At 37.1% G+C, this 14,452-nt stretch overlaps 1 long non-coding RNA gene and 1 pseudogene across 1 annotated transcript; one reads left to right on the top strand and one right to left on the bottom strand.

Moving 5' to 3' along the window:
• LOC138242338 (zinc finger protein 850-like) overlaps nt 1-14,452 on the bottom strand; it is a 1,462,105-nt pseudogene that overhangs the window by 590,658 nt on the left and 856,995 nt on the right.
• On the top strand, nt 1,384-6,871 carry LOC102687531 (uncharacterized). Its single transcript, XR_011191546.1, has 3 exons — nt 1,384-1,952; nt 3,233-3,707; nt 6,562-6,871. It is a non-coding gene; the product is annotated as an uncharacterized lncRNA (long non-coding RNA).

The following is a 14,452-nucleotide window of genomic DNA, read 5'->3' on the forward strand; positions in this document are numbered from 1 at the left end:
CACTTATATTAATAGTTCTGCCTAATTAAAATATCAAGAAATTGTTAAATAATTATTAAATAACTTAATTATCTGATACTAGTAAAAATATTTAAAAATCAGACCTCTGGAACTTAACTCTGTATATGTGAAAGAAAACAATCCTGCCCACATGGTACAGACTATCCATCTGTTCTGATTCCGTTTGTGTCAGACAGATCTCTGTCACCTCCCATGGGCAGCACTTCACATCACAAACCTAAAAAACAGCATTAACTGACTCAAATTATTCACAGATCCATACATTCATTTTCCTGTCAGCTGGCTAGCTTGAGAGGGTGCACACTGTTTCAGACATGCATTAACACAACCATGTTTTACCCTCAATCAGTTCCTGGTGTTTGTAAAGAAATCAGACACGCACACTCAAGCATAACATTACATGTAGATCTTTATTTGTACATATCTGTGTGAAAAAGAGTCCCCTGTCTGCCTGTTTGTCAGTCCTTTCCCTGTTGTGGTTTCTTGCTGCATGTCCTGAGCTGTCAGACCCTGGTGATACATGTGAAAAGCATGTGCACATCTCCTGGGAAAGGAAGCACCATTTCAGTAAATATGGTTGGAGGGGAAAGAATTTTACTCAAGAAAATTAGCAGTTTTTTTTCTGACATTATATGTATTTTCTATTGTTTAATGATTATAAATGGATTGTTATGGGTCCATTTTCTGTGAAATACATATACATATAGCTTTGTCAAAACAATCCATCACTTCTGCACCTGAGTAATTGCTGCTGAGCCTTTATTTTGTGCTTGAGGACACAGAGCTCACTTTGGCATTCCCTCCCACCCTCCCTGTGACACCAGGGCAGTTCTGCCCTCTCCCCTCTGGCTCGGGGTCACAGGTCAGTGACAAGACTTGAGTGTGACCTGAGTTCAGGTCTTAAACAGTGAATGACTAAATCCACTTGGAGATTTATGCACACCTCTGTGAGACCATTGAAGAGAAAAGAACAGAAATATCACTTCACTAGGAATAAAGTGTCCTGAAAGGACTATGGAGTGATTAGTGAAAATTTAGCTTAATTTTCAAAAGTCAAAAGTCAGAAGCTTTTTAAAGATTCAAAGACTCAGTTCAGAATGTTAGAGATCATGGACACTCTCATACAGCAGTCACTGTCATTGTGAGGCTCTATAAAGACTCGGTTAACAATGTGCGAGATCATGGATAGTTCCACACAGCCATGTTTAGAATGTGACACACCTGAAGAAGGCTCCACGGACGAAACATTGTGTTTTCTTTCTTTTTTTCAGCATGGAATAAACCTATTACTTGTTCCTTTGCAGCCTACGCATGCTGACGCATCTACCCACCTGAACTACTATGTTTAGAATGTTCACATTAAAATGAATCACACAAATCAACAGGACCAGCTCCCATCGATGACTGTTGCTATAACTCAGTGTATCAGTACTGTGGATTCATGCCAAACCATGACACTTTACTAGAATAGCCTCATGATCAACAGTAACATATTAGTGAGGTATCTAAAAATCAAGTTTGTAAATATCCTTGAAGGTGCAATTCAGGGTTATTGCTGGTTGTTGTGCTGTGAAGTTGTGTGTCTGCTCTATCTCCCTTTGTCCTGTCTGCAGGATACACAGGGTTCAGGCTGGTGAATGGCTCGGACTCCTGCTCTGGCCAAGTGGAGTTACAGTCCCTCTTTGGGGACTGGGGGACAGTGTGTGACCTGTACTGGGACCTGAGAGATGCCAGTGTTCTCTGCCAGCAGCTGGGCTGTGGGGAGGCTGTAGCAGCACCAGGACAGGCCTGGTTTGGACAGGGCAGTGGACCAGTAAGGGCTGATGTGTTTGAGTGCCGGGGCAATGAGAGTCGTCTCTCACACTGCGCTGTCTCTTCATGGGGGAGTGCAGGATGCTCTCATGGACAGGAAGCAGGAGTCATCTGCTCTGGTGAGAATTGTGCATTTAAAACACAGTGACACCCCCTCTGCTTACACACAGCAGCACACTGTCTTCATGATTGACTGAAGGACTTCTCTTTTACACGCTACCAGTCAAAGGACAGAGATGCACAAATACAATTCTTAATGTATTTCAGTGTATTTACATCTTTAAAGATGTTAACTCCTACCAATGATGTGATGATCTGCACATATGGAGAAGGTGTGGATGCTTTCATTACACGCAAATTGTAGAGAAGCTTTTGACACACTATAAATGTTACACTTACATTAATCTGTTTCTCCTTTAAACTCAATTTGTTCTATGAATTCAGTTTGGAAAGAGTGATGAGAAAATTCCCCAAATCATTCATATAAGACAATTATTTTTAGTCTCTAACTTGCACAGCCTTTGTTACGCATTCCACTCGCGCCGCTCTTCCTTCTTGCATTCCCACGCGCACACCCTGTAAGACAAGCTCACGCCGCAAGTAAACGCCAATCACCTTTCTCTCCCATCTCTATTTTAGTTCTCCTTTTTCCTCACTTCCCCACTCACTATTGCGGATTCTCTTCGAGCTCCCTAGTGCGCATTTACCTCTTGCTTCTCTCCGGTTTTCGATCTCCTAGCCTGCTGTTCGTTTTCAGTTTCGCCTTGTGATTTGGATTGTTGCTTCCTCCTTGTCTCTCTGTGTTCCGACCTACTCACCTGCCTCCTGGTTTTCATTTTTGCCTAGCATATCTGCTTAGTGTCTTTCTCTTGTCTTGAGTCCTTCATAGGATCCTATTGCCCTAGCAGCCCTATCTTACAGCCTTGACATGATGAAACGAAATCCTCTGGAAGTATCAGTGTATTCAGATATTCAGTAGTGCATTGAAAACAAGGTGTACATGGCTGCTTACTGTACATAGCAGAGGTTGTTAATATTTTCACCATTAAGTTATAAAATCACCAATAAAACCATTCTTGCTTGATGGTAGTCACTCAATGTGATAAATAATCACACAAATGAGTGAAATACAATATTCAAACAACATTTTGCTGTATAACTGTTAATCTTAAAAAACAATACTTTCTGATGTAGAAAGTGGGGAAATATCAAGTTAATTTTACCTGAAGATTGTATTGTTCTTGTAAGCTGCAATAAAACAAGTATAATCAATAAGTTGTGAACATGTCATTGTTCAAGATGATTCCTCTCATGTTATGAATGCAGGTCAGCATTTAAAACATCTATGGATCAGCTTTCTGGTAATGATGTGCAGTTGACCAAAACATGATTTTTACAGGTTCATCCCTGTCAGCTCTAGACGGTGGAGTCCGGCTGTCAGGAGGAGAGAGTCACTGTGATGGTCAAGTGGAGGTTCACTACAACAGCACCTGGGGGAGACTCCTCCAGCACTCCTGGGGCTACAGAGAGGCCTCTGTGGTCTGCAGACAGCTGGGCTGTGGCTCTGTAGTGCTAATATACAACTCCTCTCTGTATGAGACAGGTGACAGTGCACTGTGTCTGACAGGTATTCAGTGCTCTGTAGTACAAGTCTATAACTCCTCTCTGTATGGGACAGGGACAGTGCTGTGTGTCTGACAGGTATTCAGTGCTCTGTAGTACAAGTCTATAACTCCTCTCTGTGTGAGACAGTGACAGTGCTGTGTGTCTGACAGGTATTCAGTGCTCTGGTAACGAGTCTCATCTGGTGAACTGCAGTTCTCCACAGACAGTCAACTGTAGTGCTGGACAGGAAGTGTCTCTGCTCTGCTCAGGTAGGAGCCATTTGGTCTATTTGAAGTTTCTTTTTCATTAGTTTAACACATCTGTCTTCACTGTCATGGTATGGTTTCAATACGGTTTCAATATATGGACGAGCTGTTCTCCGGTTAGCGGCAATTGTAAAAATAGCCCTTCTTCCCTTCTTTGTTTAACCTAAAGAATTCCACGAAGAAATCCTTAATCATGAAACCATCACTTATAATAATTCATCCAGATTCACACGCTCACACTGGAGACAACAGCAGCCTATAATAGTGGACTATTTTTATGTATTCGGCTATGTAAGAAACAGACCAAAAGTAATTCTCTGATTGGGCTGTGAGCCGCCTGGGTGCAGCATTACAGTCCATTGCCAATTACCACTATGAGGACAATAAAAGTTAAAAAAATGTTAATATGTTTCCAAAACATCCACTTGTGATATTTTAGCTGCTTAGGTACACAATTAATATTACTATCAAGTGGTATAAAATCAGTACAACTTTGATTTTTTACAATAACAGCAAGTGGTGTTCTTACTACATATTCTAAGAAAAGGATAAAACGTTATAATTTTTATTAAATACAGTATATAAATTATATAATGTTGGAACAAGCTTAAAACCATAACCCACTGTAAGTTACCAAGCTAAAGACTTTGATGCATAAAATATTTCTGAAGAAGGGGGGATAATGTGTATTTCTGTCCTACAGAGCAATCTTGCTTTTAGAAAAAATATAGTTAGTTTTTAATCAGTTTCATGTTGTAAACTGTAATACACAGTTTAAAACTATTAAAAGTCTAAATACATAAATTCTGTAACTGGAAAGCAATTGTTCCTTAGTATTGACCAGGATTCGAAACCAGGAGATTTCTGGTGAAAGCCGAAATGCTTCACTTGCCATGTTAAGCTTTCACTGCTCCAGCTGGCGGTTTTACAAACTACTGGATCCTATTTAAAAAAACCTGCGGTACCTTGCAAACCATGCACTGCGAATTACTGCAGCATCCCTCGTACATTGTGAATAGCTGGATCTGCATATTGTGATACCTGCTGCACTGATCTGGTAGAGGCAGACTGGAGCCAGGAGGTCTGAGGAAAGCAGGCTGAGCAAACAGATAAAAGTGAAACTAAATCCAAAAACTTTCCTTGAGAGATCTACTCAGTCTGATGTCTTTGTCATCCTTTCCACTCTTAGGTGAGAATCACACTTCTCACTCCAACATCAGCTGACATCTTACCCTCTTTACAAAATGAATACAAAAGGTAAAAATCATCCCAGCCCCTAAATATCTCCTTTAAAACCCCTTCTCTTTCCAAAACCCAGACAACAAACCTATTCTTCAAACTTAACCAATGAAACTCCTTAACAGACTTTCCCCCACAACATACCAAATACCTGAAGATGACTGAATCTGTGCTTTGAGATACAGCAGGACAGATTTTATTTTGAAATCATCTGAATCACAATGACAAAACGCAGGTAACAATTGACAATGGACAATTTACAATCGACAATCAACAATCATCTATTAAAAATTAACTTATTGTGTAATTTGGAAGGCAAATGGTTAAATCAGCACATACTAACTATGACAAAGGGGTTTATAAACTTATCCTACCAATTTTTCTAGGGGTTGCATTTGTAATTACTTATCAGAACGTATCAGAATGACTTCACAACACAGTAGATAAACAGAAAAAATGAAACGTTACTGAATGTGCAGTGTATGGAATATAATTCAGTCATTAATTAAATATTAAGATTCTAATAGGTTACGGTAAAAAAAAATACATAATTAATATTTCCAAGGCAAACAATGTATAAATGTAAAAAATAGATCAGTATAAAAATGAGTTATCTATAATGGAAGCAATATGACATGCTCCAGATTGAACGTGAATGAATACTGAGCATCTGTGAAGCACTTCTTCGGTATGAATAGTTTGTACTATTACAATTTTTTTATTTTGTGTTCTCACTTACAAAGTACAACACTCAGAGTAAGGTGACTCACCAATGTTTAAATATCTTACCTGATATAGACTAGCGGTCAGACCACTCTTATGCAGTTTTTACATGTGGGGTTCTCGTGTACTAAAGCAACAGACTGGTTATCAGTGATTCAGCTTTCTCACACCACAGCAACTGACCACTGTAGTGACCACAGTTCCAAGAAAACATGTCCCAGCCCTCTGAGCACACACACACACACACACACACACACACACACACACACACACACACACACACACACACACACACTGTGCTGGTGGACTCTGCAGTATCTCTCACACAGTCACTGTACTGGGAGACTCTCCAGTATCTCTCACACAGTCACTGTACTGGGAGACTCTCCAGTATCTCTCACACAGTCTCTGTGCTGTTAGACTCTGCAGTATCTCACACACAGTCTCTGTGCTGTTAGACTCTCCAGTATCTCACACACAGTCACTGCGCTGGGAGACTGTCCAGTATCTCACACACAGTCACTGCGCTGCAAGACTCTCAATATCTCACACACAATCAATGCGCTGGGAGACTCTCAGTATCTCACACACAATCAATGTTCTGCTAGACTCTCCAGTATTTGACACACAGTCACTGTGCTGCTAGACTCTCCAGTATTTGACACACAGTCACTGTGCCACTTGACTCTCCAGTATGTTACAGACAATCAGGATCTGAAGATGACAGCTAGTGGAGCTTGTGTCTCCACTGTTTCTAAAAGCAATCCAGTCAAATAGGTTCAAGAAAATGTAACTATGTGTGTACATTATGAATATCTATAAATATCATTATGAATATCTATAAATATACAAAATATTCTGTAGTAATATAATAAGTACTTTTCTCTCTCCCCAGGCCATGATGATGTGAGACTGGTGAATGGTGCCAGTCCCTGTGAGGGTACAGTGGAGATTAGGTATAAAGGAGAGTGGGGGACAGTTTTTCAGGCTAACTGGGATCTGGATGATGCTGCAGTTGTCTGCAGACAGCTGGGCTGTGGATCTGCTCTATCAGCTCCAGGAAGAGCTCACTTTGGACCAGGGTCTGGATCAGTTCTGCTGGGATACATTTCCTGCAGAGGGTCAGAGTCTGCACTGAGGGACTGTGGAAACACTGAAGTGAAAGACTGGGCCATACCTCATGACTATGACGCTGGAGTGAGGTGTTTTGGTAGGAGTCACAAACTCTCTCAAAACTCTTCTGACTTTTGAAAATGATAAAAAAACAGTATATAACTGTTATACAGTATCTAACCAGTATATTGAAAACCAGCTGTAACTTACTTTACACTATTCCTGGTTTTACAGTTACTGCTCCCTCTTTTACATGTTTTTATTAAAAACAAATATTATAAATACATTTTATAATTAAATAAAATATTACATAATTTTAATGTAGCAATTATACCTAAAATAACTCAAGTAAATATTATATTTATATTTATTTATTAACTGATAATTATATTTCAAATTGCACCTGATTTGTGTGTTTCTGCAGAAGGAGAATATGAAGTGTCTCTGTCTCTTTGAACCTCTGTCCAGGACTTTTATTAGTGTCAGTCAGTTTAAACAGCCAGGCTGTGGTCACTGAGTCTGTATCTACTTCACTGTGCCTATATTGTTTAAAACTCTTAATGCCTACAGAGGCCACACAAGAGATGAGCTGCCTTCTAACTAAATACAGCTTAACATCTCATATACAGCGTTTGAGCTGTCACCAGAAAATGCCTGGTTTCGAATCCCAGTCACTGCTGAGGGACAGTCTTTTTACAATTAAGAATTTAAATTGCATACTCTTTAGATTTTTAATAATTTGAAACTGTGTATTACAGAATGTCAATCATTAAATATTAAAAAGTAGGTATATTTTATAAAAGAAAGATTGCTCTTGTGGACAAAAGTACACAACCTTCCACCTTCATCATAAATATTTTAATTATGCATAAATATTTTATGCATCAAAGTCTTTAACTTGGTAACTAACATGGGTTCTGGTTTTAACATGCTTGTTCTAACATTATTAAGCTTATATTCTGTAATTCATAAAAAGTTATAACGTTTTATCCTTTTCTAAGAATTCGTAGTAAAAACACCACTTGCTGTTATTGTAAAAAAATACATGTTGTAGTGATTTAACATCACTTGATAGTTATATTAATATCGGATTGTGTAACTAAGCAGCTAAAGTATCACAAGTGGACGTTTTGGAAACATTTTGATATTCGTTTCTTTAAAAAAAAACTTCTATTGTCATTGTAGTGGTAATGAGCACTGTAATTGTCACGAAAGCTTTCTTTCCAGACCCTATGCGGATCTGTAGGTGCCATTGCTCCAGGTGAGGTGTGAACACACAACATCGCCATGACTCTGCTGTGCACACTGACTGATTATGCCACTGGGGCTTCGCAAGTCGCAAGTCAGTCCAAAGACTTTGAACAAACAAATGGTGAAACAGGGTTTCGTCTGTGGATCAATCTCCACATGGGGAAAGGGGTCAGTGAAACAGTAAGGAAAATACAAGAGAAGAAACTGAAAGAATTATAATCACTGCAAAATAGGAAGAGGTGGCTGGACATGTTAAACAGTTTGGCGGTTAATTTGTGACATTTTTGGTGACAATCAGCACACGGATTTCTCTTCATGTTCCTTAAGATGTGCAGTTAGATCTCTCCATCTACACCCTGGATGTCACAAAATTAATAGGATTACTTTTGAAGTTACTTAATGAAAATATATACTGCACATCTTATATGACACAATCCGGGGTTGAGTGAGGAAACACAGGGAAAAAGTCATGCAGGATACGGGAATAAAAACAGGGGGGCGTGTCCATGGAGTGCTGGTGGTCGGGGAAGGTGTAGCGAGGCAAACAATCCGGGGACGAGTCCAAAGAGAAGTCCACAAACAAGGCAAAAGTCCATGGCCAGGAGATCCATCCAAGACAGGAGATTAAAAACCAGAACCGGGTTGGGACCGGCAAGGGGAACAGGAACAGAAACTTAAAACCATGACGGAGCCAGACACATCCAGGACCCGGGCTCGCATGATACAGGAACCAATGCAGAGCCCAGATTGGCGTCTGCGTCTGGCTTATAAGGGGGAACTAAAAAGGGGCTGGAACAAGGGACAGGTGTGGGGAATAAGGCAAACAAGGAAGGGCTGGAGCGCCCTTCAGAGGAGGGGTTTGCGATCATGACAGTAATGTACCTAGGCGCACCTAGGCGCGATCAGAGCCGAATGCATAAAGATAGTCCACTATTATTATAGTCTACTACTACTATAGTCCACTATAGCTTATTGTGAACATGATGTGTCTTTTTCAGGTTTACACCTGAATTGAGAAAATCTATATTTTGTCTTCATCCAAATGTCATCAGCCAGTAATCAGCCAACAATTAAACTTGGAATTAAAACCAAAATTTAACTGTACTATATAGTAAACCACCTGGGATTGAACCCAGTCTGTCACGTCATTCAACAGGAAACCAGCTGGCTGGGCTAAAGGAGATCTCAGCCCAAGTGCCTGATTTGCTCTGGGATGTTGTGTCTGGCAAAATTGGCTCCTGCGTGTGAATTTGGATTAATTATTATACATAATGGTTTTGTATTTAAGCATTTCTTAATGGAAATCTTTAAGTTAATCAAGGGAGGGTGGAATGGTTATTTTGTTTTACAATTGCCAGTAATTGGATCAACCAATTATCAACCAGATGGCCAAACGATTTATTTTTTTTTTAAATTAAATAAAAAATAAGATACAATGACGTGTCCCTGCCTAACATCGCATGACTTTAAAATCTGTAAAAAACTGGTTTAGTTAAAAACCACTTTTTATGCGCAACAAAATTGGGTGATTTTTCATCTTCGTGATCAACTTTGAACCTTTGTGTTAGCTTTAAGATTTTTACTTTTTAATTTATTGTTTAAAATACTCGAATTTCATAAACGTAACACACTTTTCATACAGAAAAAAAATCACATTCTCTTCTCTTCCTGTTATGTAGGACACATCAGCTGGTCTTTTTTTCCCCAGTCAGAGGCTGTGAAAATACTGCGCCCCATCAAAGACGGGGGGAGAAGCAGCACAGCCTGAGCTTTCGCAGTGCAAATGGCACCAATCTCGTCTACATTTATTATTTAGTTTTTAAAATTAAACAACATCAATCATTATCTTTGTCTTCTAAGTTCCTGAATTAACTTTAAGCATAGCTTTCTCACCATTTAGATTTATTTTTCATACCATCGTTAATCAAAGCAAGAGCCTATTGTACTTCACACACGTGGAAAGATTAGATTGTAATCTGTTGTCATAACAATCAGAAATAAAATAGTATGTGATATTTGTGTAGATGAAATGTTTCTAAAATTTATTTTTTAAATTAAAAATGATTAAAATGTATAATCTTTCCATGTGTAATGTCATTAGAAAGTACAATAAGCCCCTGTTTTGTTTAACGATTGTTTAAAAAATAAAACGAACTGGTGAGAAAGCTATGTTTAATAATAAAATATTTCAAGTTAAAATAAATTATTTACATTCTATTTTTAAGTTTTAAAGGCAGGCGCACTCAGAGCCATAAACACTGCGCTGCAGAATGGTGTCCTTACGGCACCCTCCTTTTCTCTGAGCTCAGTGGGTGCACCGTTTTCTCAATCTCCTGCTAATTCATTTCACACCACGGGAAAACAGGAGAATGTGATTGTTCTGGATCTGTAAGAAATTTGTGTTGCGTTTACAATATTAAAGTCTTTAATTTAAAAAAATGTTTAATTAAAAAGTTTAAAAAATGTACAGCTTGCACAAAGATTCTAAGCTGATCACACAAAATATTTTTTTTTTCGTATTTTTTTCCTAAACCAGTATTTATGGGTTTTAAAACCATGCAATGTCTATTTGAGACATACACTTTAATGTTTCCTATTTTTGATTTTCTTAAAAATTAAAAGAATCGGTTGCCCATCGTGCCACACAATATTATGTTACATTTTTAGGTTTTTGAGAGACTTCAGCATGCTTCAAGTGATGCATAAAAAATATACCATAATGTCTTCTCGCGTTATCACTTGCACTTGGAATCCGCTTTATTCAAACTAGGATTTCTAAAACTGCAACCGGGTACTAGATATTGTTTAAATTAAAGCTGTGAAATTTTTCACAAATCACGATCTTTAAAACTGTAGGTTGCAGGCTCTGTCATTTTTTCACAAAATTATCGACATCTGAAACATTGTGTCTCCTACACGAGTATTTTAATAAGCGAAACTTATGAAAACCGAAGAAAAAAATGACACAAAATGAAAAAAAGATACAAGAAGCTTGAAATTATTATTATTAAATTAATACTGTTAATAATGACCAGACACATATATAGTTTCAGTGGTATTTTTAATTTGTTATTCTCGATTCTAATTACAATATATACAACTTTGTTTTAAGGCTTGAGGCATCTGTTAAACTGCCCAACTGAATAAAGTGTTTTGAATCAAATCGGTTGAACAGTTGACAGTATTCCCATTTGATAATTCACGTTTTTATTTCATTATTAATATTAATTAACATTGAATGTTATGATGAATATATATATATATAAATATGATAATATAGTGTACATAATACTTACTATTTTATTTTTTTAAGTATTTGTTAGAAGAAAAACTTGTCCCGTAAGCAGGTATTGAACTTGGATTGTCAAGGGCTGCTCGAAAACACAGCTGAGACGAACAGTTTTAAAATGTTTTGAAAGTAATCATGCGCGATTGAGTCAAATTAAAAATAAACAATGTTTACAAAGAATGTGGATTACAGTAAATTAATATCATTATTAATTTCTTTAGATAAGCGATTCCATCGATAACGAGTGCAAGTTTTCATAGGAAAGGTTAATCACTTAACTCAGTTAACTTTGAATGTGTTTTGATATTTATAAATACCAACAAATTCAATATAGTGTCAATAATATTTACTTTTGTAGTTTTTCAAATAAATTTTTATTTGTTAAAAGAAAACTCATGGCAAGAGCTGGGTTCAATCCCCCAACTTCCAGCGTGCAAGTTAGATGCCTAAGCCATTACACCACCACACCGCTTGATAGTTTAAGCTATAACTGAATGAGGGGTTTCCAAGGGGATGAATGAGTCAAATTGATGAAGCTGTTTACAAAGAAAGTCTACTACTGTAATAATTTGAGCTATATGAATAGAATTATAACGTTATTAATTTATTTAGATACACAATTCCAGATTATATTCCCTATTAATCAAATTATAAAAAGTATGTGTTTTTTAACTGTGATAACGAGAGCAATTATTCATAGAAAAGGTTAAACTTTTTATGAAGTATATAAACTTAATACAGTCAGAAGTACGTAAAAACTTCTCCAAAATAACCACAGTATGTAACGGAATGAAAGATTTTGATGCTTAAAATTTTTATGAAGAAAGTGGAATACTGGTTTCACACAATCATTTCACTAACAACCAATGCATCACGAGTGCTGCCTGTCGGTCATTTTGGCTAGCCAATCACTTACTGCGGTACAACGCTGTGATCTGTAGATACTTTCACGCAGTACAGGGTTGTACTGTACATTTTAAATGCATGTATCTGTATATATAAAAATAATAAAAGCCAACCACTTTATCATAATATTCTCACTGAGAGGAAGGAATTAGTGTAAATAGTTTAAACACTATTACAAATGATAATAAGTGCAGCTTTATGATAACCCTAAGAAAATACTATTATATTGCATATACCTAGAATACAAAATTAAGGAAAAGTATCACTTAAAAGAAAAAATGAGAAAATCATTAGTTAATGAACTATTAGAATACAATATATATAATATTTCTGAGTACATGATTATGTAAAGCTAAAAACTATGTTGAAACATTATGTTGAAAGAACTGCAAAAACACAATGATATGCATACAATGCATGGGATAGTAAAAAAAAATAAAACTTTTCTGACCTTTGGAATTGAAATTATACAACAACTAAAAATTAGAGGTATATTTACTATAGCTGGAACAAACTTTATATCGTAAAGATAAGAGACAGGTGAGTTTATAAAGAACAACATGAAAGTGAAGCTCCCAGGATTCATAGGAAGGCATACAGCAACTTAAACCCTTTATCAAACTAGGTGAAGCCTAGACAAAGAAGAACCAAAGCCATGAAATAAGACTTTTGTCATGGTCTAACACAACGTAAGAATAAATTTAGACTAAATATTTACTATTTTACAGGAGAATTATCCTGTAATACTATTTCTCAAGAAACCGAGAGAGAATTCACGTGCAGTATCATTTTGCTTAAAGTTGAACTGAGTAAAAACAATACAGTTGCATTGTAAACTTGCATGTACAATACACTATTTCAAGTCTGAACTATAGTACAACTCACTGCTCTGTGACTCCTTGCATCTCTACACTATAACTTCCATCGAAAATATATTTTATCAGCAGCATGCAATTGATACTTACAATATTTTGTTTAATACTGTAATGGGGATGTAAGAACTACATTTAGCGATAACACTGCTGATATTGATGGAGTTGAAATGTATGATGTATTTATTGACACCTATATCTGAGCCGATAATGAATAAAATACCTCCTGTAAAGTGTTAGGATTCATAGCAAGCCATATTTCTCCCCCCTGTTGTAACAGAAGAAATAAGGTTCTTGATCCCGAGATGAAGTAAAACAGATGAGTTTATTGCATGCAAGGAACAATAAAGCCGAAGTCTTGTTTCCCGCAAGAAACAACAAAACCGAAGTATTGTTCCCCGTACTGTTACAAACTTTTGGGTTATATACAGTTTTCTTCTCCGTTTCTGACGTCACTTGGTCTGATGGTAAAGAGGGGGGCTCATGGTATTTGGCCAGTTTACGATGTTCTGGACAAATGGTCAGTTTAAGATTACACCCAGGGGGGTTCCTAGCTTGCATCTGCAATCCTTATCAGTTAACCCCCTTTTCTGCCATAAACCCCAGCTTGTGACTTAGAAGTCTAAACCCCCTACAGAAAGGATTAAATTCAAACCCCCGTCTTCTTTAGTAAATCTTTCCATGACCGACCAACGGACCACGAGTGCCCCTGTCAGTCAACCAATCACGTACCGCGGTATTTTGCGTCATCGCGCGTCACTTTGAATGGCTGCATCTGTACACCTACACACTCACACACATTTACACCCACAGACACTACACACACTCACAGACACAACACACATTATACACCCAATCAGACACTCACACACTCACAGATACACACCCACACACTTACTCACACACATTCACAGACACACAAATAAACACTATATACACACATAGACACCGCATACACTCTTAGGTACAGATGCACTATAACTAATACTAATGCAATAGTGCTAATATTACAACAGCAACACTAACACAGTAACACAATAACACCAAAACTTACACTATCATTGTTACTAACACTAACACTGACAAAAACTACTACTAGACTAATAATACTTATAATTACAGTAATACTGTCATGAAAACTAACATGATGATGATACTCTGACACTAACAGTATAATTATCACTAATATTAACATGAATACTAGCATTAAAACTAAAATTAAAAGTATCTATCATCACAATCTCTCACATGTTTACTTATATTATTAGTAAAACTACCAGATACACTCTCACTAATATTAATATGAATACTTGCATTCATACTAAAACTATCAGTAATGCTATCATCATTAATAC

This window comes from Lepisosteus oculatus, chromosome 14, assembly GCF_040954835.1.
Source record: "Lepisosteus oculatus isolate fLepOcu1 chromosome 14, fLepOcu1.hap2, whole genome shotgun sequence".
NCBI classification, from domain to species: Eukaryota; Metazoa; Chordata; class Actinopteri; order Semionotiformes; family Lepisosteidae; genus Lepisosteus; species Lepisosteus oculatus.